Source organism: Mobula birostris, chromosome 25, assembly GCF_030028105.1.
Source record: "Mobula birostris isolate sMobBir1 chromosome 25, sMobBir1.hap1, whole genome shotgun sequence".
NCBI classification, from domain to species: Eukaryota; Metazoa; Chordata; class Chondrichthyes; order Myliobatiformes; family Myliobatidae; genus Mobula; species Mobula birostris.
Genome location: NC_092394.1, coordinates 14,187,735 through 14,212,464, shown reverse-complemented (window position 1 = coordinate 14,212,464; position 24,730 = coordinate 14,187,735). Strand labels below are relative to the sequence as shown.

At 44.1% G+C, this 24,730-nt stretch overlaps 1 protein-coding gene across 1 annotated transcript in view; it reads right to left on the bottom strand.

The window, feature by feature from the left end:
- sgsm2 (small G protein signaling modulator 2) overlaps positions 1-24,730 on the bottom strand; it is a 274,118-nt gene that overhangs the window by 88,603 nt on the left and 160,785 nt on the right. The window lies entirely within an intron of this gene.

Below are 24,730 nucleotides of genomic sequence, written 5' to 3'. Positions count from 1 at the left end.
GGAATAAATAGTCAGTACTTTGGGCTCAGATCCTAGGTGAGGGGGAAGGTAGCTGGGTGGGGGAGGGTGGATGAAGGAGCAGGAATGTGATAAGTGGAAAGGATAAAGGGCTGAAGAATGAAGGAATCTGACAGCAGAAGAGAAGGGAAAAGAGCAGGAGAAGAGAAAAGGTAAGAGAGGATGGTGAACGCAGAAAGACAGGCACTTCCCCCCTCACTTGCTTTCACTTAAAACTTGCCAGCTTATGCTCCTCCCCCTCCTCCCACCTTACTATTTGAACTTCTTCCCCTTTCCTTTCCAGTCCTGATGAAGGGTCTTGGCCCGAAATATCGACTGTTCATTCCTCTCCGTAGGCGCTGCCTGACCTGCTCAGTTCCTCTGGCATTCTGTTACTCTGGATTTCCAACATCTGCAGAATCTCGTGTTTATTAATTGGAAGGTGTGCTTCGTTTGTTTGTGACCCATTTGCTCGCTATCTACACGCTACACACACTAAGGACATGTCCTGGGCGATGAGGGTCCTTAACGATGGATGCCACTTTTTTTGTGGCATCACTGTTTAAAGATGCCCTCGATGGTAGGGAGGCTGATGCCCATGTTCGATAGCACTGCTGATGGCAGAAAGACTGATAGGCACTTGACAGATAAAAACAGAGCCCTGCAATCATTAAACAGGTCTAGCAAGATCTGTGTTGAGAGAAGGTGTCAACATTTCAGATCAAAGGCTCCTCATCAGATCTGGTAAATTAGCCTGATTGGATTTGGCCAGCTTTTTTGTTAACAAGTAACACCCAGGCAATTTTTCACACTAATCAATAGATGTAAGTTTTCTAAATGTCCTGGAACACCTTGGCTAGGGGGAAGCTATTTATTAAATCAACAGCTAAGATGCAGTCTGGTCCCATCTACAATCTACAGCATGCAGAGATCACAGCTATTTCTTGATACCATGGAGCAAATCAAGTTGGCTGGAGATCGGTTTCTGGGATGGTGAGGTTCTCTGTCAGAAGCCAGTATTTCTGGAACTTCTAGCTGAACACAGTTGTTAATGTGCCTTGCCTTTAGTGTTGAGGCTCACTATTGTGATGATGGGAATGCTCTTGGTTGTGTTACCAACAATATTCCACACTAGTATTGTATTCGGATCTGGTCACCTCATCACAGGAAGTTTGTGGAAGCCTCAGAAAGAGTGCCGAGAAGGTTTACCAGGATGCTGCTTGGATTGGAGAACATGTCTTATGAAGGAAGGTTGAACAAGCTGGGGTTTTTCTCCTTGGAGCAAAAGAGGATGAGGGGAGACTTGATAGAGCTGTATAAGATGATAAGAGACAATAGATTGTGTGGACAGCCAGATATTTTTTCCCCAGAATTGGCTAATACAAGGGGGCATAATTTTAAGGTAATGGTGGAAAGTATAGGGGGGATTTCAGAGGTAGTTGTATTTTTTTTAAATATACAGAGAGTGGTGGGTGCATGGAATGCACTGCCAGAGGTGGTGGTAGAGACAGATACATTAGGGACATTTAAAATACTCTTAGGTATATGGATGATAGAAAAATGGACAGCAATGTGCAAGGGAAGGGTTAGATTGATTGTAGAGTAGATTAAAAGGCCAGCACAACGTTGTGGGCCGAGGGCCCTGTTCTGTGCTGTGCTATGTTCTTAAATGTCCACCACAATTTAATGTGACTGTAGAGATTTGACCCGATCCATTAGTTGGAAGATTGTCTCGCTGTCTGTTGCATGCTGTTTTATTTGCTCAATAGTTTAGTTAAGTTTATTGTCAAATACACCTGGGTGCAATCTGTTTCCTCGCTCAAGAGAAGCTCAGAGAGTAAACAACCTTCCTGCCAATAACAAATACAACTATAAATACATCAACAAGAGCAAAACAACAGAACAATGCAAAGACTGTAATGCAATCTGAAACAGTGCAAAAAGAAATGATCAAAATTCAAAGTAAATTTATTATCAAAGAACATACAGGTACCATATACAACCCTCAGATTCATTTTCTTGCAGGCGTTCACAATAGAACAAAGAAATACTATAGAATCAATGAAAAATTACACATGTAAGGGGTTTCTTTTTTTTATGTCACTGCGTAGTCTAATTAAAATGGCTTCTTTGTTATGTTATAATTGAAAAGGCTTCTTTGTTATGTTAACTGCTGAGAAAGTCCTCCCACTAGCAGCTTGTTTGAATCACGTTACTGATAAGAAGATATTAGGCACCAATTGGGATAGTTGTTATGTTTTTGGTGTGTCTGTAAGATATTGTATGTGTGGGGTTTTGGGGGGAGAAGGTGGGAGGGAGAGACAGAGGATGGACCAGGCGCTGTGAGTCCGCTAATGGGGTTAGACCCCGAGAGGGGGCGTTCGGCGAGGAGAGGAGATGGAGTCGGACTCGTGTGGAGCATCTGGTCAACCACCGTTGTTGGTCCCAGGCGGCTGGTCGAGGTGGTCCGAGGGGTCACAGGGTGAAGAAGAAGGGTCCTGAGCTCCAACTGTTTGTGCACAAAGAGATTGAACTTTGATAAGTGTGGCGCCTTTTATTTTCCTTTTATATTTTATTCTCTATTAATTATATAGTTCCAGTAATATCTATAAACTGTAAATCATTTAATCGTATCTGGTGTATTGTTTGTTATTTGGACGGGGTGGGGTACATCACACAGCATCCACACAATCTGATTACCCAGTGTGGTGGGGCCGAGGGCTGTTTCCCTAGACGACAGCGAGCCGAGCGACCCTGAGGCTGGCCAGGTGGGTTACACACACAAAGACTGACAAATAACCAATGTCCAAAAGAAGACAAACCATGCAAATCCAAATAAATAAGTAAATAAATAATATTGAGAACATGAGTTGTAGAGTCCTTGAGGATGAGTCTATCGGTTGTGTTCAGTGATCAGTTCTGTGTTGAGGGGACTGAAGTTATCCACGCCTGGTTCAGAAGCTGGATGGCCGAAGGGTAATAACTGCTCCTGAACCCAGCAGTGTGGGACCTAAGGCTCGCGTACCTCCAACCCAATGGCGGCAGTAAGAGAGGAGGCTGTCCAGGTTGGTGGGACGCTAAGGCGACAATAATGGAATAACTGAGAGAGGTAGAATTCAGAGTCTGAGAACATCGCAGCACCACCAGGAAGGGAATGTGAAAGAGGCCGCTGGTTCAGGGGTCTGATAGCAATGGGGAAGAAGCTGGACTTGAGTCTAGATGTCCAGGGCTCCCGTGTCTCCTCCCAGAAGGCAGCAGAGAGAAAAGGGAATGGTCAGGGTGGTAGGCATCCTTGATGATACCTTGAATCAAGACACTGTGAAGATGGACTGAGTGGAAGAAAGTGTCGAGGCAGTGATGGACTGAACGGTTTATGCCTCTCTACAGGTTCTGGCCTCTATGGAACTGTCTGTTCCTGTACTGAAGCTTCACTAAGCTTACACCTCAATGGTTAAACCCAGTGCTGCTCCTAACATCCCTGCTACACTCCTCTTTTAACTGTAATGGATCTCCAGGCTTGATGGAAATGGTGGAATGAGAAAGATGCTCAGCTACATTTCTGCTGCTCCTCACGATCATGGACAAAAGAACCTAATGGATGTTCTGCCTGGAGACATCAGGCATATTCTGAGTCTACACTCTGTGAATTCACATCCATTTAAACATCGAAACCATCAACACAGCCCAAGGATGCTTCGGGGGCAGCCCACAGGTGTCGCCATACATCCTGGCGCCAACGTAACATGCCCACAGTGTTCAGGTGAACAACACAAGCAACAACAGCAGCAACAGAACAAAACAAAAACAGCTTTCTGGGCTTCTGGCAAGATGGTGGCACGACTGGTCACAGCAGCTTCTATGGGGTCAACAAAAGGTGCTACTGTTCTACTTAAACATACTTCTAATGGTCGCAAGATGCTGCTATACATTGAGAGCGTAAAGGACCGCAGGTCTACACTGTCAGCAAGTTGTCCGCTGGCGGAGATAATGAAGGAGCTGCACAATGTGCTGCTGCCTGAGTCGATTCAGGTTTACAGTCTAATAGCGAATGGCCATCATGGTTGCCTTTCTTGTGATTGCAAGACCCCTTTGGACATTGTTAATCTGGTCCTTCGCAAGTTCCATTATTTGATTTATTGGGTGAGAGTGGGGGCAGGAGGCAAGGGGTAGCGGCCTAGTCTCTGTCGTAGCAAGGACTAGGCCTGAAGCCACAGTGTTTCCTGTTTGTAGCCGCCTGAAGTGAGAGGACGAAGCCGGGGGCAGTGTGGCGCAGCATCCAGAACAGGGTCAGTACTGTGCCCTCCCACGGCTTCGCTGGGCAGAAGACGGGCTCTGTTGTGGCCGACTGCAGACCTGTTTGGCTGCACTCAGTGGAGTTGGGCCTCAAGCTGTGGGCTCGCTTGCTTCTCAGCAGCCGGGGGAGAGGCGTGCGAGCTGGCGCGCTCTACCAGGGATGGTGTAGCACGGTTATGGTCGACCAAAGATTTTCAAATGGTCTGATGAGCTTGGATTACATACACAAATACATTCACGTTTGTTTTTTTTCTAATATTCTGTAGGTGCTTGCACATGAGGTCTGGGCCTCAAAGCCATGGTATCACCTAGTGATCGTCAGAGCCGGTTGACAGATGACATTGGAGGGCTGGGAGGGGGTATCTGGCCTATATACATGCATATTCTGCATTGTTGTACTTTTCTGATATTCTATATGGGTTTGTTGACTTGTATGTGCGAGGACTGGGTATCAAACCATGGTGTGGTGGAGAGAGGCGACATCGGGCCCCTTCTATTCCGTGATTGTGATCTTGTGTGTGACTGTTGGTACTGAGTTTTAGCACCCTGCCAACCCCCCACCACCCCATAGTAACGCTGTCTCGTTTGGTTGTATTCATGAGTATTCATGTATGGTTGAATGACAATTAAATTGGAATTGAATTGAAATAAAAAAGAGCTGCTTTCCTCCCTCCCACACTCAGACAGGCCTCGAAGCACAGGACAGGGCACCTCCAGACATAAACCTCCAGCTCCTAGCCCAGAGTTGCAAACATCAGACCTCTGACTTCCTGAACAAGCACCCCCCCCCCCCCACATCACCACCAACCAAGGGGCTCAACCATCGGACCTCGACCTCCTAACTTGCTGACTTCAGTCTTTGACTTTCGTATTGACCCCAGGACTTGACAATGCAACATGCAAGAGGAGGCCAGCACGTTGTTATGGTCACTAAGTCATTTCTGAAAGACCAGGTCAGGCCGTTGCTTGTCTAGTCTGTGGAGCAGCATTATCAGTTTAGACACAAATATCACAGTTAAATTTATTGTCATATGCATTATTACAAGTGCAATGAAAACTTCACTTGCAGCAGCATCACAGACAAATTGCATTAGATAAGCTGTATTCACAAGAACAACAAAAAACAAATTCGACATAAATTATACACACATTTACAAGAAAGAATAATTAAAACAAAGGCCATTGTAGTGCAAAGTGATAAAGTGGTCAGAGTGTTGCCATAGCAACACACACAAAATGCTGGAGGAGCTCAGGTCAGGTAGCATCTATGGAAATTAATAAAACAGTTGACATTTCAGACCGAGGACCCCCTTCAGGATTGATAAGGAATAGAGATGATGCCAGAATAAAGAGGTGGGGGGGGGGGGGAAGAGGCTAGCTGGAAGATGATAGGTGAAGCCAGGAGGGAGGGAAAGATCAAGGGCTGGAGCAGGAAGAATCGGATAGGAGAGGAGAGTGGACAATAGGAGAAAGTGATGGAGGAAGGGAAGTTGTAGGCAGGTGAGAAGTAAAAGCTCAGAGTGGGGAATAGAGGGGGTCGGGGAATTTGTTTACCAGAAGGAGAAATCGATATTCATGCCATCAGGTACACAGATGGAATACAAGATGTTGCTCCTCCACCTTGAGGGAGGCCTCATCTTGGCCCAAGAGTCCATGGACCGACACGTCAGAGCAGGAATGGTATAGTGTTGCTATACTGAAGTAGTGATTAGGGTTGTGCATGTTGGTTCAAGAACTGATTGGTTGAAGGAAAATTGCTGTTGCTGAACCTTCAGGCTCCTGTACTTCCTGCCCCATGGTAGTGGTGAGAAGATGGCATGTCCCAGAAGGTGGGGATCTTTAACGGTGGAAGGTGCCTTCTTCGTGCAGTGTCTCAAGTAGTTACTATGAACGGTGGGCAGGAATGCGCCCAAGGTGCATTGGTCATGCATTTTCCAGATAGTTACAAAAAGGACTATGTGAGGTCAGCTGAGCAGGGCTTGACCTTGGCACATCTGAACTCTGTTCCCAAGAGTCCACGACAGTTTAAGACTGTGCAACAGAGACTGCTTTCCAATTGTCTTAGACGTCACTCTCATGACAACACAGGCACTGGCGTGTCATGGCGACCCTGTGTTAAAAGATTTCATGAACTGAAATGGAGACAAGTCATCCTCAATCAACTGCTTAGGGTGATGGTTTCTTTTAAATGAGATTTTTAAATTGTTTTTCATTTTCTACATCATTTTATTTTCAATAGCTCCCCTGTGGTAGGTCCAAAACCAAATAATATCAGCATGGATATAAAAATAACTCTTGTGATTAACAAAGGAACTGACAGCAAATGATACTCGATAGAAAGTACATTTCCTTTCTTATTTTATCCCACTCCTTTAGAGAACACACCGTTCTCCTTGCAGATACTGTATGGGGTTCCAAAAATAGACAGTCACTTGAAGCCTCAGTGAGTAGAATGCACAGGAGCTGGCCATAGCTTAGCCCACATGACTTGAACATGCATGTTGGATCAAAGTAAATTTATTATCAAAGTACATATATATCACCATATACAACCCTGAGATACATTTTCTTGTGGTCATACTCAATGAATGCACACAATAACAACCATAACAGAATCAATGAAAGACCACGCCAACTTGGACATTCAATCTGTGTACAAAAGGCAACAAACTGCCAATTCAAAAAGAAAGAAATAATAATAATAAATAATTAAGCAATAAATATTGAGACAATGAGATGAAGGGTCCTTGAAAGTGAGTCCATAGGTTGTGGGAACATTTCAATGATGGGGCAAGTGAAATTAAGTGAAGTTATCCCCTTTGGTTCTGAAGCCTGATGGTTGAGGGGTAGTAACTGTTCCTGAACCTGGTGGTGTAAGTCCTGAGGCTCCTGTATCTTCTTCCTGATGGCAACAGTGAGAAGAGAGCATGACCTGTGTGGAAGGGTCCCTGATGATGGATGCTGCTTTCCTGAGACATCGCTCTGTTGTAGATGTGCTCAATGGTGGGGAGGGCTTTGCCCATGATGACCTGGGCCATATCCAGTACTTTTTGTAGGATCTTCTGTTCAAGGGCATTGGTGTTTCCATACCAGGCTGTGACGCAGCCAATCAATATACTCTCCACCACACATCTCTAAAAGATTGTCAAAGTTTTAAATGTCATGCTGAATCTTTGCAAACTGCTAAGTAAGTAAAGGGGTGCTGTCGTGCTTTCTTCATAATGGTACTTACTATACGTGCTGGATTGAGGTTTGGTATCAACATCATAAGAGCTCAAAACATGGGGTGATGTAAAATGGGAAGGGCCTACTCTTTATAAATGATCAAACGACTACTCAGTAGTCATAACCCACAGTTAGCTGGGACAATGCAGGTACCACAATAACTGATTCCCGTTTCTAAATGAATAGAGGCAGAGTATTATAGCACAGAAAAAGGCCCATCAGCCCATCTAGTCCATGCCAACCTAATCTGCTGCCTAGTTCCACCTATCTGCACCAAACCCTTCCCATCCATGTACCTTTCCAAACTTTTCTTAAATGGTACAATTCAACCCACATCTACCACTTTTGCCGGCACCTTGTTCCACATTCGCACTACCCTCTGAGTGAAGTAGTTTCCCCTCAGGTTATCCTTAAATCTTTCACTTTACACCCTAAAGGTATGACCTCTGGTGGTGGTCTGTCCTGGAGTTAAAGGCCAGTCTGTGTGTGAGTGGCCTGATGGGGGGGGGGGGGGGGGAAAGAGGGTTTGTTTTGCTGTTTTTATTGTTCTTGCTTGCGTTGTTCTACTGAGCATTGTGGGGGTTTTGTTTTGTCACTCCAAAACTTTAAACTAATTCAAAGGAAAACAAGAGCCGAGAGATGCGAGTCTTAGATTGTTCTTTACTTTAAGCGAGGCTTGCATGCATCACATGACCTATGCAATTCATGTACCTAGTACGTATAATCATAATGAATTATTTAAACAACAAAGGATGCTTAATCAACAACATATTTACAAGATTACTCAAATATTAAATACACAAGAGCAGGCATGCTACATTTACACTGCAATGTGGATGGAGAGAGAGAGCCTGTCGATCCTCGAGACAGGGGATTGGAAAAGCTTTGAAGAAGATTGTAACATCAGAACAGCAATTTCCTGGTCTATGCTCTCTTTGTTGCTGGATCTCTCTCTCTCTCTCTCACAGAGAGAGAGAGAGACACACACACACACACACACACACACTCTGTCCGAGATACCAAAGAGTACAGCCAATGTTTCAGGCCAAGACTGAAGGGTCTCGGACCGAAACATTGACTGTACTCTTTTCTAGAGTTGGAGCCTGGCCTGCTGAGTTCCTCCACCATTTTGTATGTGTTGCTTGGATTTCTATCTTCTGCAGGTTTTCTCTTGTAAAGTTGGTGAACTGTAGTTTGATGAACTCTGGATCAATGGGCTCTTTGGTGCCTCTGCTGGTGCTGTCATGGGGGTGGGGGGTGATGTCAGTGCTTCTGCTGGCGCAGGGGAGGGTGGAGGGGTTGCTGCTTGTGCAAAGGGGCTTCGGGGCTTAGATGGTTCTATCATTCTATGGGGTTTATTTGTTTCATGGACTTCTGTGAGAAGGACAGAATTCAGGTGGTATACTGTATAATAAACTTTGACACTTTTGAATGTGTGGCAAAACTTGTGGGTTGCCCCCAGCAGATCCTTGTGTGGTTATTAAAACAACACATTTCACTCTGTTTCAATCTACATGTGATAAATGAATCTGAATCTCTCATGGCTAACAAACGACTATGCTGTATAGCCTCGTTGCACAAACCAAGTCCACAGAACTAAGCTACATGGGTCATTTCCTGTCACTCCTGTACCTAAATAAACTGTTGTAATGCGTGGTTATTTGAGTTACTGTCACCCTCCTGTCAGCTTGAACCAGTCTGGCTATTCCCCTCTGACCTCGTTCATTAACAAGGGTTTTCACCTACAGAACTGCTGCTCACTGGATTTTTTTTTGTTTTTCTCACCATCTGTAAACTCTAGAGATTGTTGTGCATGAAATCAGTTTGAGATACTCAAGCCTCCCTCTGTGGCACCAACAATCCATAGGCAAAGTCACTTAGATCACCTTTCTTCCCCCATTCTGATGTTTGGTCTGGACAACAACTGAACCTCTTGACCATGTCTGCATGCTTCTATGCATTGAGTTGCTAACATATGATTGGCTGATTAAATATTTGCATTAATAAGGTGTATAAGTGTACCCAGTAAAGTGGCCACTAAGTGTATAGCACCTCAGTGCCACATCACAGGCGTCAGGGAGACGTCACAACTCATGCAAGTCAAATAACAGCATTTTGAAACGAGATTCTGACTGTTCCTTGACATTAGATAGAATTACTATGCCTCCTCACACATTTTGAGAGGCCGTTGATTCCACCATATCCACATTCTGCAACCCTGAAGTCTTTATGAATTTGTAATTTTTGTAAAATATAATGGGACAAAATGGAACCTATGAAATCCCAACAAACACACAATGTTGGAGGGACTCAGCAGGGAGGCAGCATCTATGGAAAAGAATCTCTCTGCCATAGATCCTTCCTGCCTGCTAAGTTCCTCCAGAATTTTGTGTGTCTGTTGCTTGGACCTCCAGCATCTGCAGAGTTCCTCCTGCCTATGAAATCCCGAGGTACTTTGCTTACTATGATAGGAAGCTATGTGTTTGATTTTTTAAATGACAGTAGATTTGTTTTATGGCTGGGGGAGGGATGTTTTGACAACAGAGGTAAACAGGATAGAGCTTCTAAAGAACAAATGTGAGAGTGAAATAAGGATGAAGATAATGGAGGAATGTTATGGAATGGACCAAACTAGTTAATGTTCTCTGTAAAAAGTATAAAATGCCTTGTTTGAGACACAAGATCAAAGCTATTTTTCCAGATGATACTTGGCTGGAAAATAGAACTTTACTTGCAGGGTAAAATAACAAATGTGCAAATCCATTCTGAATTTGTTGTACGGTAGCTTGTTACTTTATATTAGAAGACTTAGCTGAAAAGTACACGACAATGGCATCAGAACAATGAAAATGCTGATTCATAATTTTGTAGTGACAAGGCTATTCTTTTAAAAGGTAACACCGATTTATGAACCATATTCTGGATTATTACCCAGCCACTAAAGTTTCTAATTTATTCACAGCAAAGATTGCTAGCAGCATTGTGGTACAGCAATGTTTGTCAGATCTTGATTAATAGTCACAATATTTATCACAAACTATCAGACTGGGAACCCTCAGCATCTCTGACAGTAGGGATGAACATGCCAATCCCAGCACTCACAGCAAACCTGCACACAAAATATTCCAACACTGCAAATCTGGGGGAAAAAAGCAAAATGGCGAGAAATACTCAGGTCAGGCAGCAGCTGTGGATAGAGAATTCCAGATTAATGACATTTCTTTGGAAAGGTTCGGAAGAAAGGTCATTGATTTGTGACATATGAAAACGCCACTTCTCTTTCCACAGATGCGGCTTCGCCGAGCACCTATGCTCTCCCTGCCAGAAAAAGCAGGATCTCCCTGTAGCCACCCATTTCAATTCCACTTCCTATTCCCATTCTGACATGCCAGTCCACGGCCTCCTCTCGTGCCACGATGACACCACACTCAGGTTGGAGGAGCAACACCTTATATTCTGTCTGGGTACATGCCTCCAACCTGATGGCATGAACATCAATTTCTTGAACTTCTGGTAATTGTCCCTCCCCTCCATCTCCTTCACCATTCCCCATTCATGTTTCTCTCTCTCACCCCATTCCTTACCTGCCCATCACCTCCCTCTTGTGCTCTTCCCCTTCCCTTTCTTCCACGGTCCTCTGTCCTCTCCTATCAGATTCTCCCTTCTCCAACCCTTTATCTCTTTCACTAATCAACTTCCCAGCTCTTTACTTCACCCTTCCCCTGGCTTCACCCATCACCTGCCACCCTGTACTTGAGCCACCCCTCCTCCCACCTTTTCATTCTGACTTCTCCCCTTCCTTTCCATTCCTGAACAAGGGTCTTGGCCTGAAACTTCAACAGTTACACTTTACGTAGATGCTGCCAGGCCTGCTGAGTTCCTCCAGCATTTTGTGTGTTGCTTTGGATTTCCAGCATCTGCAGATTTTCTCTTGTTTGTGCTTCCTAACCTGTTGTGTCTTCAGCATTTTCAGTTTCATCACAGCAGATCAGTGCTATGTTATACATCATATCCAATTTCCTTTCCATTCTTTCCACTGGATTAGTAATTTCCTTTTCAACCCTCCATGGACAATCCCCACCCACCATAACAAGCCTTTTGAATAATCCTCCAACATCACGACATGAGCTCTTCATTCACTTTTGAAACCCCTGGACAATGAAGAGGCATACGTCAGGATGCTTTTCATTGACTACAACTCAACATTCAGCACTATCGTTCCTCAAAACTAATCACGAAGCTCCATGACCTGGGCCTTGATACCTCACCATGCAACTGGATCCTCCATCTCCTCACTTACAGATCCCAGTCAATTCGGATTGGCAACAACATCTCCTTCACAGTCTCCATCAGCACAGGTGCACCACATGGCTGTGTGCTTAGCCCCCAGCTCTATTCGCTCTACACGCTCTGCACTTATGACTGTGAGGCTAAGTGCAGCTCCATTGCCCTATTTAAGCCCGCTGACGATTGCACTGTTGTTGGCTGGATCAAGAGTGGTGACAAATCGGCACATAGCAAGGAGACTGAAAATCTGGTGTACAGGGTTTTTTTTGTATGTTAAATTTTAAATGGCTTCTTTGTTATGTTAAATGCTGAGAAAGTCTCTAGCTAGACAGTTGCTTGGGTTAATACAGACAGCAGGGTGCTATTAGCCAGTGGGTGTTCATGTTATCATTTTTTCGGATGATAATGCTGTCTCATGTGACTGGGAATGGGGGTTTTGGCGGGGAGTCGGAGGAGAGACGGGGAGTCAGAGGAGAGACGGGGAGGACGGCGGAGAGACGGGGAGTCGGAGGAGAGACGGGGAGTCGGAGGAGAGACGGGGAGTCGGAGGAGAGACGGGGAGGACAGCGGAGAGACGGGGAGGACAGCGGAGAGACGGGGAGGACGGTGGACGTGCGAAAGGCTCCAGTCGATCACTCTGGGTGGTCCCGAGCCATGAGACGACAGGATCTGGGTGGTTATCAGGAATTTATTGAGCTCCAACGGTTGTGCACACAGAACTTGGACTTCGATAGGTCTGGCGCCTTTCTTTTTTCCATTACTTCCTTTTCTGTATCGAATTTATATTAATTTCATAGACTTAGTAATATCTATAAAGTGTACTTGGTAAAACATACTGGGTGTGCTGGCTGATGATTGATTCGGGTGGCAGGGGTGCCGCAACCGACTCCGTGGGAAGTGTTCAGGCAGGTGCTGGGCCGGATTTCCCCTAGACATATACGAGCCAATATAACCGAGCATTACACTGGTTGAGTGACGCCACAATAACAACCTCATACTCAACGTCAGTAAAAGCATAGAGCTGATTATTGATTACAAGAGGAGGAAACCGAGGTCCATGAGCCAGTCCTCAACAGGAGATCAGAGGTGGAGAGGGTCTGTAGCTTTAAGTTCCTTATTGTTAATGTATCAAAAGGATCTGTCCAGGGACCAGCATGCAAAGAAGGCACACAGCATCTCTACTATGTACAGTTTTTTTTGTAAATTCTATTGTATTTCTTTATATTTCCTGCAAGTACCTACAAGAAAATGAATCTCAAGGTAGTATATGGTAATCTACATGTACGTTGATAATAAATTTACTTTGAACTTCTCCAGTTACTTATCATTGTATCATCGCTGCTGCAAGTGCATCTCCACCTTGAAATTCCCTCTTTGTCAACTTTAATGTATAACCATATAACCATAGAACAATTGCAGCACAGAAACAGGCCATCTCGGCCCTTCTAGTCCGTGCCGAACTCTTACCCTCAGCTAGTCCCACTGACCTGCACTCAGCCCATAACCCTCCATTCCTTTCCTGTCCATATAGCTGTCCAATTTAACTTTAAACGAGAACATCAAACCTGCCTCAACCACTTCTAATGTGTCCTTTGAAACCTCATCCTGACTAGGCTCTTAGTCTTTCTGAGGGCCAGTCTCAAATTTTGCCCTGTAGTTTCTATAAAGCAGGGGTTCCCAACATTTTTTTATGGCATGGACCTCTACCATTAACCAAGGGGTCCGTGGACCCCAGATTGGGATCTTCCATTAAAAGCATCTTGGGCATTTTACCCTGTTACAGGTGCTACTGAAGTACATGTTGTGATAGCTGAAAGCACTGATTGATATTAGGGGAGAAATGCGATTTGATTTACATCAAAAGTATTCGATCTTTATATGCCATTTAAAGCACAGAGGCAATCAATGGTGATTCAGTTCTTATTGGGCATTCATGTAGATCAGAGGGATGTTCCAGCAGGGATCTTTGGTTAACAATCATAACCATGTGTCTTGCTGCTCTGAAATGCCCTGAAGCAATGAAGGTACTCGGACACCTTTGTTACTCAAGCTGAGATCACAGCATGTTTCACATAGGCTCTATTATGGAAAAACTTCCATCATCAGCAATCAATCAGCATAACTCAACTCATGAATTGGCTTACAGCCTCATGACTAACAGCTCTTTTGCAACATGTTAAATGAAGCAGCCATGCAATGGGAAATTTAATTTCCTTATCAACGCTATTTTTAGAGCATTGCTTAGCACATTTGCACTAAATTTCTACCCACCTGCACTACTTTAGTAATCGAGTTAAAAGACAGAATTTTAAATGGCAGAGCCATAAATTAAATGCAAACAGTGCCAAAAATAGCACAGAGGAAATTAAATTTCAGAGAACATAATGAGAATAAAACACCTTTAATGGATTGGTGTCAAACTCAGTTTTCTTCTGTTTGCTACAGAGTGATGGTTTTTTGAGAAAATTAAGCCAGATAGGATCTCAGCAGCACTTAAGGATCTTAAAGCAGATTTTAATGCCAAGTATTACGTCGGGCCTTGTGCATTATGATAACAACAGTTGAATTTTCCTTCACAGATATTTACAAGCCTGATACATTCCTGAATGATTTGGACAGTTCACGAGTATCAAATAGTCAAGAACAGTTTGTTAGGATAACTTTTTAATTGTAACTTTTAATTTGCGATGCCACCATGATGCTATTACAGATCGGGGCGTCAAAGTTCAGAGTTCAAACCATCTGTAGGAAGTTTGTATGTCCTTCCCATGCACGTTTCCTTCAGGCACTTTGGTTTCCTCCCACATTCCAAAGTTAGCAGTTAATTGGTCATTGTAAATTGTCACGTGACTAGTCTAGGGTTAAACAGGTGGGCTCCTGGGTAGTGTGGCTCATTGGGCCAGGAGGGCCTGTTCTGTGCTGTATCTCTAAATAAATATATTGACAGCAAGAAAGTAGGTGCTGAACCGAATGAAACATAATGGAAATTTGGACCTGCATTTCACCCATATCAAATCAAGGCAAATCAAATTTAATTGCCTTTCAAACCATACATAGATTCAGCTGAACGAGACCGTGTTCCTCTGGGGCCAAGGTACAAAACTATATGTGTGTATTCAAAATAGTGAGAAAGAAAAAAAAATCCACATAAGAAAACACACTTTTTAGTCAGAAACCCTGACTGACAAGTCCCGCAAATTGATGGCTCCTGCAAATCCAGCCTGTCATTTCACCGATCAAACATTGGAGGACCGCACCAATGGGAGACGCCACCCCCAGCTGAGCATGGATGCCACACTACACCGGCCCCTGGTATCTCCTCACCTGGACTGCAATAGCAGGCAAGCCCGCGGCTTGAGGCCCAGTTGTTGCCACAACCAAGACTATGCTGCTGCTTCTCATCACTGAACAAGGAAAATAGACCTGTGGCAATCAATGTCCAACATGAGTCTTGCAATCACAAGAGAAATGGCCAAGACAGCCACTTCAGATCACATCATATCCAAATTTCTGACCTGTGGTGTGATCTTTTTGCACATTGGCTGCACGCCCAGTTGGTGCAGTCTTTCATTGATTCTATTATTGGATTTATTGAGTATGCCTGCAAGAAAATGAATCTCCGCGTTCTATGTGGTGACATATAGGTACTTTGATAATATATTGACTTTGAGCTTTGATCAATAAGTGATCTTTACTGCCCTGAAGTCAAATAAGTTATGTTATGGCTTATAAAATTTAAGCACTGTTTTCATCCTTTCTTTGTCAATAGACTGTGCTTGCAAATGAGAAAGAAGAAAAAACATGATCGATATTGGATTTATGAAAATTTACCACTGTTCTTCAAGGAAACTTTTGCATCCTACTTATATTACAAGTTCCAAAATAACTCAGTGCCCACCACACTGACAATAACAATACATTCTTATTGCAACTAAGTCCAACTAAGAATGGTACTAAATTAACTCAGCTTGCTATGACGTGGATGCCGGAAACCTAAAAAGGTGGTTACTGAGTGTATGTTCATGGTCTTCTGTTCCTGTAGCCCATCTGCTTCAAGGTTCAATGTGTTCTACATTCAGAGATGCTCTTCCACAGACCACTGTTGTAACATGTGGTTATTTGAGTTACTGTCGCCTTCTTGCCAGCTTGAATCAGTCTGGTCATTCTCCACTGACCTCTCTCATTACCGAGGCATTTTCAAGCACAGAACTGCTTTTTCCAACCACTCTGTAAACTCTAGAGCAGGGGCTCCCAATCTGTGGCCCACGGACCCCTTGCTCAATGGTATTGGTCCATGGCATAAAATAGGTTGGGAGCCACCGCCCTAGAGATTGTTGGGTGTAAAAATCCCAGGAGATCAGCCATTTCTGAGATACCCAAACCACCCCGTGTGGTACCAACAATGATTCCATGGTCAAAGTCATATAGATCACATTTCTTTCTCATTCTAATGTTTGGCCTGAACCTCTTGACCATGTCTGCATGCTTTTATGCATTGAGTTGCTGCCACATGATTGGCTGACTTGATATTTCTATTAACAAGCAGGTGTTCAGGTGTACCTAATAAAGTGGTCACTGGGTTTATACTGAAATAGAAAGTGCAACATTGAAGTTTAACTCTATTTCAAAACCAAATTAGATTCTCCTCCTTCAGATTAGACTCTTGGTAGTCAGATGTAGGGGAGGCACCAAGCTGTTCCCAGACGTCTGCCAAACTGCCTCTTAAGTTGGTTTCCAATTTCTCTATGTGACACCAAGTGGGTTGAGGTGTTTGCCTTCTAGGATTGAAAACCAAGAGAGGTGAGAAAATGCATCTTCACTCTGACTCCTATGCACAACCAGAGAGATGGAATCTCAAGCAAGTGGGTTCTTGGAACAAGTATTCCTGAAAATTGACATGAAAATGCAAGAAAAAAAAATGTTTGCACATTCCACGTCAAATTGCCAGTTCTGAAGGATTAGCGTAGAGGAGGGCCATCTTCAACAGGATCCTACCACCAAACACATCTTTATCTTCTCCCCTCCCCACCCCCACCAACTCTCTGCTTTCCGCAGGAATTGCTCTCTCCGTGGTTCCCTTGTCCATTCGTCCCTCCCCACCAATCTCCCTTCTGGCAATTACCCCTGCAAGTGGAAGAAGTGGTACACCTATCCATTCACCTCCTCCTCAATCATATTCTTCCTCCTCATAGATGCTGCCTGATCTAGCGAGTTCCCCCAGCCTCTTGTGTATGTTGGTACTGTATAAGAAAGGGGGTCTCTTTCAAAACCATTGTTCTTCAATGTAAAATGCAAGTCAACAATTAGAAAGCATAGAAATCAGAATTTCTGAAACAAGTAAGGGAGAATTATAGAGAAGGAAAACTATCCCTGAAGTAAAATACACAAGAAGCAAAATAGCTTTTTTTTTTTGCAGGTCCTCCCCAGATTACAAATACCTCCTTAATACATATGAGCATTTAGGAGACTGGTGAGAAGGATTTACAGGCTGCTACAGGACCACTGGCATCTTCTGCAGGTGGGAATACATACAGTAATACTGTATGCCTTCTCTCCTACCCACATCCACCTCTTGCCCCCAAGCTGCAACAATTAGGGAACCAGGTCAAGCAGAGCAGATGTGGGAGCAACAGGCAGACTAAGTTGCTCACTGGGGCCAACTAGTGGCCGTTCTTGCCACGCCTACTCAGTCTTCCATCACAGCCATTTAGAAACATAGAAAACCTACAGCACAATACAGGCCCTTTGGCCTGCAAAGTTGTGCTGAACATGTCCCTACCTTAGAAATTATTAGGATTACCCATAGCCCTCTATTTTCCTAACCTCCATGTACCTATCCAAAAGACTCTAAGACTATCGTATCCGCCTCCACCACTGTTGCCGGTAGCCCATTCCACACACTCACCACTCTCTGTGCAAAAAATTTACCCCTGACATCTCCTCTGTAGGTGCAAGCACCTTAAACCTGTGCCCTCTTGTGGCAGCCATTTCAGCCCTGAGAAAAAGCCTCTGACTATCCACACGATCAATTCCTCTCATCATCTTATACACTTCTATCAGGTCACCTCTCATCCTCCGTCGCTCCAAGGAAAAAAGACCGAGTTCACTCAGCCTGTTTGTGATCAAGATTCAAGATTGTTTAATGTCATTTCCGGAACATGATTGCAAAGGAGAATGAGATATTTGTTGTAAACAAGCGAAAATCTGCAAATGCTAGAAATCCGAGCAACACACAAAATGCTGGAGGAGCTCAGCAGGTCAGGTAGCATCTACGGAAATGAATAAACAGTCGATGTTTCGGGCCGAAACTCTTTGGCAGGACTGGAGAAAAAAGCTGAGGAGTAGATTTAAAAGGTGGGTCGGGGGGAGGGGACAGAGAAAAACACAAGGTGATAGGTGAAACTTGGGGTGGGGAGGGGAAGGATGAAGTAAAGAGCTGGGAAGTTGATTGCTGAAAGAGACGGAAGGCCGTGTTAGAAAGAAAAGGGGGGAGGAGCACCAGAGGGAGGCGATGAGCGGGCAAGGGGTTAAGGTGAGACAGGGAAAAAGGGAAGGGAAATGGTGGGGGGGGGGGGGGGGAGCATTAATAATTGATACTCCAGATCAATGCAGCACAAGAAAATACACAAAAAGGTAAAGATAAAAGACACAACAAATACACAAGATAACTTATATACACGGATTGATTGTATGTCCATAAAGTGACGCTAGGCACAAGAGTGTCTGTCTGTACCATAAGGTGGCTCTGACAAGAAATGATAAAGTAAATGATAAGGTGAGGGGTGCGGAGTGGTAGGTTAGTGGGTGGAGGTCTTGATCGGCCTTACTGCGTGGGGAAAGTAACTGCTTTTGAGTCTGGTGGTCTCGGCATGGATGCTATGTAGCCTCCTCCCTGATGGGGATGGGACAAACAGCGCATGAGCAGGGTGGGTGGGATTCATTATGATGTTTCTTTATACATGTCCTTGATGGTGGGTAGGTTGGTGCATGGGATGTGTTAGGCAGTTTTGACCACCTTTCCTACACAGCATTTTAGTACATTCCAAACTTACAAATAGTTCGGATAATGAGCAGTTCTCAGGAAGAGAACCCTGTCATAACCTGTGGAACACCTGTATGCCACTTATAATAATGGCAGCTTTTAAATGCCTGCTGAAATAAACAGCAATCTCATTTCTAGGCAATAAATACAAGTCATCCCCACAATAATCCTAAGTTGCTTAGATCTTTCCTCAAGACAAGCTCTGGGAGCCTACACAGAGTGTTAAACACAAGAGATTTTGGGGATGCTGGAAATCTTGAGCAAAATACACAAAATACTGGGGAAACTCAGCAAGTCAGGTAGCACCTATGGAGGGCAATAAATGGTTGGTGTTATGAGTCATGATTCCATCATGGGCTCTAGTTTTCAAGGACAAGGCAATACCTCACAAGGCGACATCCATCATTAAAGACCCTCATCACGCGGGAGATGCCCTGGGTGGCTACACAGGATCCTGAAGACACACACTTAATTTTTAGGAACAGATTCTTCCTCTCTGCCACCCAATTTAAGAATGGACAATGAACCAACTCATGAACACTACTTCATTATTTATGCTTTTTTGTACTTAATTTTTAGATATATTTCTTATTGAAATTTACAGTATGTTTTAGTATTGCGGTGTACTGCTGCCATAAAACAAGTTCTACAACATATGGTGCCTTGAAAAAGTACTCAGCCCTCACAACTCTTTTCAAGTTTTAGTGTCTGAATTTCCAAATTTAAAATAGTTTGAAGTAGTATTATTTGACCTAATCTACAAAATGTTGTGCATTATGTCATATCAAAATAAAAATTCCAAAATCTGTCAGCAATTTACTAAAAATTGAAAACTAAAATTGTGAGGCTGAAAAAGTATTCAACCCCTTTGCAATTACTATGCTAACTTTCCTCAAGTGCAATATACTATATTACCTTACCAACTCACCTAATTTGTTGATGTAGAAGATTGGAGGATCACATGCTTTCAATAATTAATAAGAATATATATCCCTTCTCTCTTAAGGTCCAGCAGTATGGTAGATTTTCAACAGACCAAACCAAATGAAGACAAAAGAGCATTCAAGACAAGTCAAAGAAATAATAACAGAGAAGCACAAATTTGGGGGAAGGGTAAAAGACCATTTCAAAGGCACTGAACATACCTCAAAGTTCAATGCAATCCATCATGAAAAAGTGGAAAAAAATATGACAGCACAGCCACACAGCCTGGGTCAAACCACCCATCTAAACTTAGTCGCCGGAGAAGACTGGCACTTGTAAGGAGAGATTTTTATTTGGGTTTTCTTTAGTGCCGGAAATGGTTACATCCCGACACGCGGGACAGAAGTAAGGTCACATTGTGTATTCCACGGACCAGCAAATACCGGCTGGCTTAGCGAACAGAGCGGCGGACACCCCTGCTGAAATCCGGAGGAAAACACACAGAGGGGGATCACAAAGCCAAGGAAAGAGGACCGGGTCAAGACAACAGAGACTTTTGGAGAAGAGGATTTCGATGGGTAATACCGTTCCGGCTGACCGGAAGTGCACTGAGAGCGGTAAGCGTAAAGGAGTTGGGTGCTTACTGTTCTGGCTAACAATGGATGGTGCAATCCGGGGTATATTACGATCGAGGAACGTGTTTGCAGACTGGATATTGAACTTTTTACTGTTGGACTTCGGCCACATTCCACCGTGATACAACACTTGGCGGCACGGGAGGTCGCTCCTGCCTGTGGCCATCGAATGTGCAGCTCCTCCCATGGAGGGTCAAACACCCTGAGCCAATAGGCTGGTCCTGGACTTATTTTCCATCTGGCATAGTTTGCATTTTGGTGTTTGATTGTTGGGGTTTTTTGTATTGCTATATTTACGCTCTATTCTTGGTTGGTGCGGCTGTAACAAAACCAAATTTCCCTCGGGATTAATAAAGTATATCTATCTATCTGCAAAATATAGAGAGATCCCGGATAAAAAAACCTGCTAGCCTCTGCCAGAAAGCTTAAACTGGGGAGGAAGTTCGTCTTTCAACAGGACAATGACCCAAAGCACACTACTAGAGCAACCATGGAGTTATCTTCAAATGAAGAAAATTGATGTGCTTGAGTGACCCACTCAGATTCTTGACCTTAATCAGATGGAACATCGCTGGCAAGACCTCAAGATTGCTGTCCACTGCTGCTCCCCAACTAACTTGGCACAGCTTAAGCAATTTTTCAAGTAGGAATAAGCAAATCTTGCATTTTAATTCCCGTTCTGACATGTCAATCCACGGGCTCCTCTTGTGCCTTTATATTCTGCCTGGATACCCTCCAACCTGATCACATAAATATCGATTTCTCCTTCTGAGGAACAAAATTCACCCCCCCCCGGCATTCCCCACTCTGAACTTTTACTACTTCTCCCTTGCCTATTACTTCCCCCTGGGTCCCCTCCTCCTTCCCCTTCTCCTGTCGTCCACCCTTCTGTCCCATCAGATTCTTTCTTCTCCAGCCCTTGACCCTTCCCACACACATGGCTTCACCGATCACCTTCCAGCTAGCCTCCATCCCCTCCAAGCGCATTTTAATTTAGGCATCTTCCCCCTTCCCTCTCAGTCCTGAAGAAGGGTCTCGGCCTGAAATGCCGACTGTTTACTCTTTTCCATACGTGCTGCCTGTGCTGATGAGTTCCTCCAGCATTTGTTGTGTGTTGTTTTAGAAAATAATCAGTTGGCAAGGTGGTCAAGTGTTGCAAAGAGAATTGGGAGACATTAGAATTCAGATATTAATAATACCAGATCGTTCTGTCTGTGGTAGTAGTGGGGTGTGCACGGTGCCTGCTAGAAGAAACCACTGGGGGAAAAGCAGTGAAATTGGAATCTCTAAGCAGCTCTAAAGTCAGACAAACTTAAGCCAGTACATTGAACCCTGTCCAGTTGGGGTTGCAACTGGTAAATGCAACAGATCAATGCTAAGAGAGCAATGAGCAGCAAGACCCAGTTTTTGCTTTTTGAAAAGCTCTGCTAATGAATGGAATAGTTGCTAGGCAACAGCATATTAACAGGTTGGAGCATTTTCATATTTTGCCAAAGCTTTTCAGTGCTTACAAGTTGACAATATTTTAATCATAAGACTTTATCACTCCATAGAAACACCCTTTTTACATCCAGAAACACTTACTGTATATCTATTTTTGAAAAGCCTTCCTCCAAGTATGAGCCACCAACCACACAAAAATCTGGCACCGGTAACATACGTGAAATAAAGTCATCGATTTTCGTGACTTTTCACATTTACATTTAGCTCAGGATGCAAAGTATCAAATCCAACGGGCTTATCATCACAGCAACACGCACAACATGCTGGAGAAACTCAGCAGGCCAGCATTTTTTGTGTGTTGCTTGGATTTCCAGCATCTGCAGATTTTCTCTTGTTTGAGGACCATCATCAAATGCTCCTCAAAGCCAAAACCAGGTGATTAAAAGATTGGTACTTGTATTGCAAAACCTCAGGATGTTCTATAGCATTTAAAGAGCATTGGAATTAGCTTCACTGCTCTGAAGTTTGAAAGACAGCAGCCAATTTGTATATAGCCAGATCTTGCAAACAATAACACAAGAATGACTTCAGAGAGCAAGGGTTCCCAACCTTCTTTATGGCATAGATCCTAACTATTAACCAAGGGGTCCATGAACCCCAGGTTGGGAACCCCTGATATAGCAATCAAACATTGCCTGCGTAATGTTAGAGGAGACTACAGAAGATTGAGGAAAAGTCTTTGCAGACCACAACTACAGATCCAAACAAAACTTTTGGTCTCTTCCAGTTGTCCTTCCTACATTACCCAATGGAGCTGAACCATGGACCACCTACAGTAGGTACCATCAAATGAAATGTTTCAAAGATAACATCAGCCTTAAGAAGGTCCACACTACATCTAAAAACTGAGAAGACAGTGTGCTCAATAGATACGCCTGGAGGAAATCTGTTTAAAGAGGGAGCTGCGCTACATGAGAACGACCCCTGCTATGCCACTGAGAACAAGCAGCAACCATGAAAGAAGAGACTGAACAACCAAAAGACCCAGCCATTAATCACAGCCAGCACTTACTCTCACCCACACTGCATCAGGGTATGTGGATCCCGGATTGGCCTCTACAGCCACCTTAGGACCCACCAATAGACAATCCCTTGGGAGAACATCGACTGGAGTGATCGCACTATACTACTATTTTAATACTAGTTGATGACTAAACATTAACTAGATCACTGAAGAGATCCCACCCCAGTTCTTCATAGAAATATCACCTTGGCATTTACTACATCAAGAGTAGATGGGTACATGGCTAACCCATACCCATGCACATGGGTAAACATGGTAGCATAGTGGTTAGTGTGGCATTGTTACAGCTCAGGGTGTCGGAGTTGGGAGTTCAATTCTGACATCACCTGTAAGGAGTCTGTATGTGTCCCCCATAGAATGAGTGGGTTTTCTCTGGGTGCTCTGGTTTCTTCCCACAGTCCAAAGATGTACTGTATGGTAGGTTAATTGGTTGCTGCAAATTGTCCCGCGGTTACCCTCGGGTTGAATTGGGGGCTGTTGGCTGCACGGCTCGAAGGACTGAGAGGCCCTGTTCCACTCCATATCTCAATAACTAAATAAATAAATAAATGTGGCCTCAATTTTAAAATAACATAGCAGCAGTGTAGCATGTCAAATCCAGTCTGTTTCAAGTTTGCATGTTCTCCCTGTGACTATGGGCTTTCCTCTCATGTCCCAAGGACATGCTGGTTGGTAGAATAATTTGTTATGATAAATTCCTACAGTGTAGTTGCATGGGAGAAGTTGATGGGAGGGGGAATGGGTGAGGGGAGGGAGAGGAAAGGGAGAGGGGAGGGGGGAGGGAGAGAGGAAGGAGAGGGGGAGGGGGGAGGGGGGAGGGGGAGGGGAGGGGGAGGGGAAAGGATTACGTGCAGATATGGAACTGATTGGATTTTTCTGAGAGCTAGTATAGAATTGATGTATTGAATTGTCTCCTGCACTCATTAACCACTTTATTAGGCACCTCTTGTACCTAATAAAGTGGCTGCTGAGTTTATGTTCATGGTCTTCTGCTGCTGCAGCCCATCCACTTCAAGATTTGACGTGATTAGGATTCCGAGATGCTCTTCTGCATGTCACTGATGTAGTGTTGTGGTTATTTGAGATACTGTCACTTTTTTGTCAACTTGAACCAGTCTGACCATTCTCCTCTGAGCTCTCTCATGAACGAGCCATCTTCACACACAGAACTGCCGCACACTGGATGCTTTTTTGTTTTTCACACCGTTCTTTGTAAACTCTAGAGACCGTTGTGTGTGAAAATCCCAGGAGGTCAGCAGTTTCTGAGATACTCAAACCACCCTCTCTGGCACCAATGTTCATTCCACAGTCAAAGTCACTTAGATCACATTTCTTCCTCATTCTGATGTTTGGTCTATCTGGCTAATCACTTCCTATCAGTCCTTTTCAACCATTAGCTAAGAGATGAAATGTACCATCAACTGAATAGTCAGGTAGTATCTAATCCCGCTGCACTCTGCAGGGAGTTTGGACATTCTCCCTGTGACCATATAGGTTTCCTCTGGGTGCTCCGGTTTCCTCCCACAAAGATGTACCGGTTAGTATGCTAATCGGTCACTGTAAGTTGTCCTGCGATTAGGTTAGGATTAAATCGGAGGTTGCTGGCCAGTGCGGTTTGAACGACCAGAAGAGCCTACTCTGCGAGAGAGGCAGTTAAATATGGACTCCACCAGTTCCAGATCTCAACATCATAGACAAAGGAATGGAGTGGGGAAGGGCCCTCACTAGCCTCGATATCAAAGCAGCTTTTGACAGGGTGAACCATCACAGAGAGACACAACAGACAGCAAGTGTTGGAAT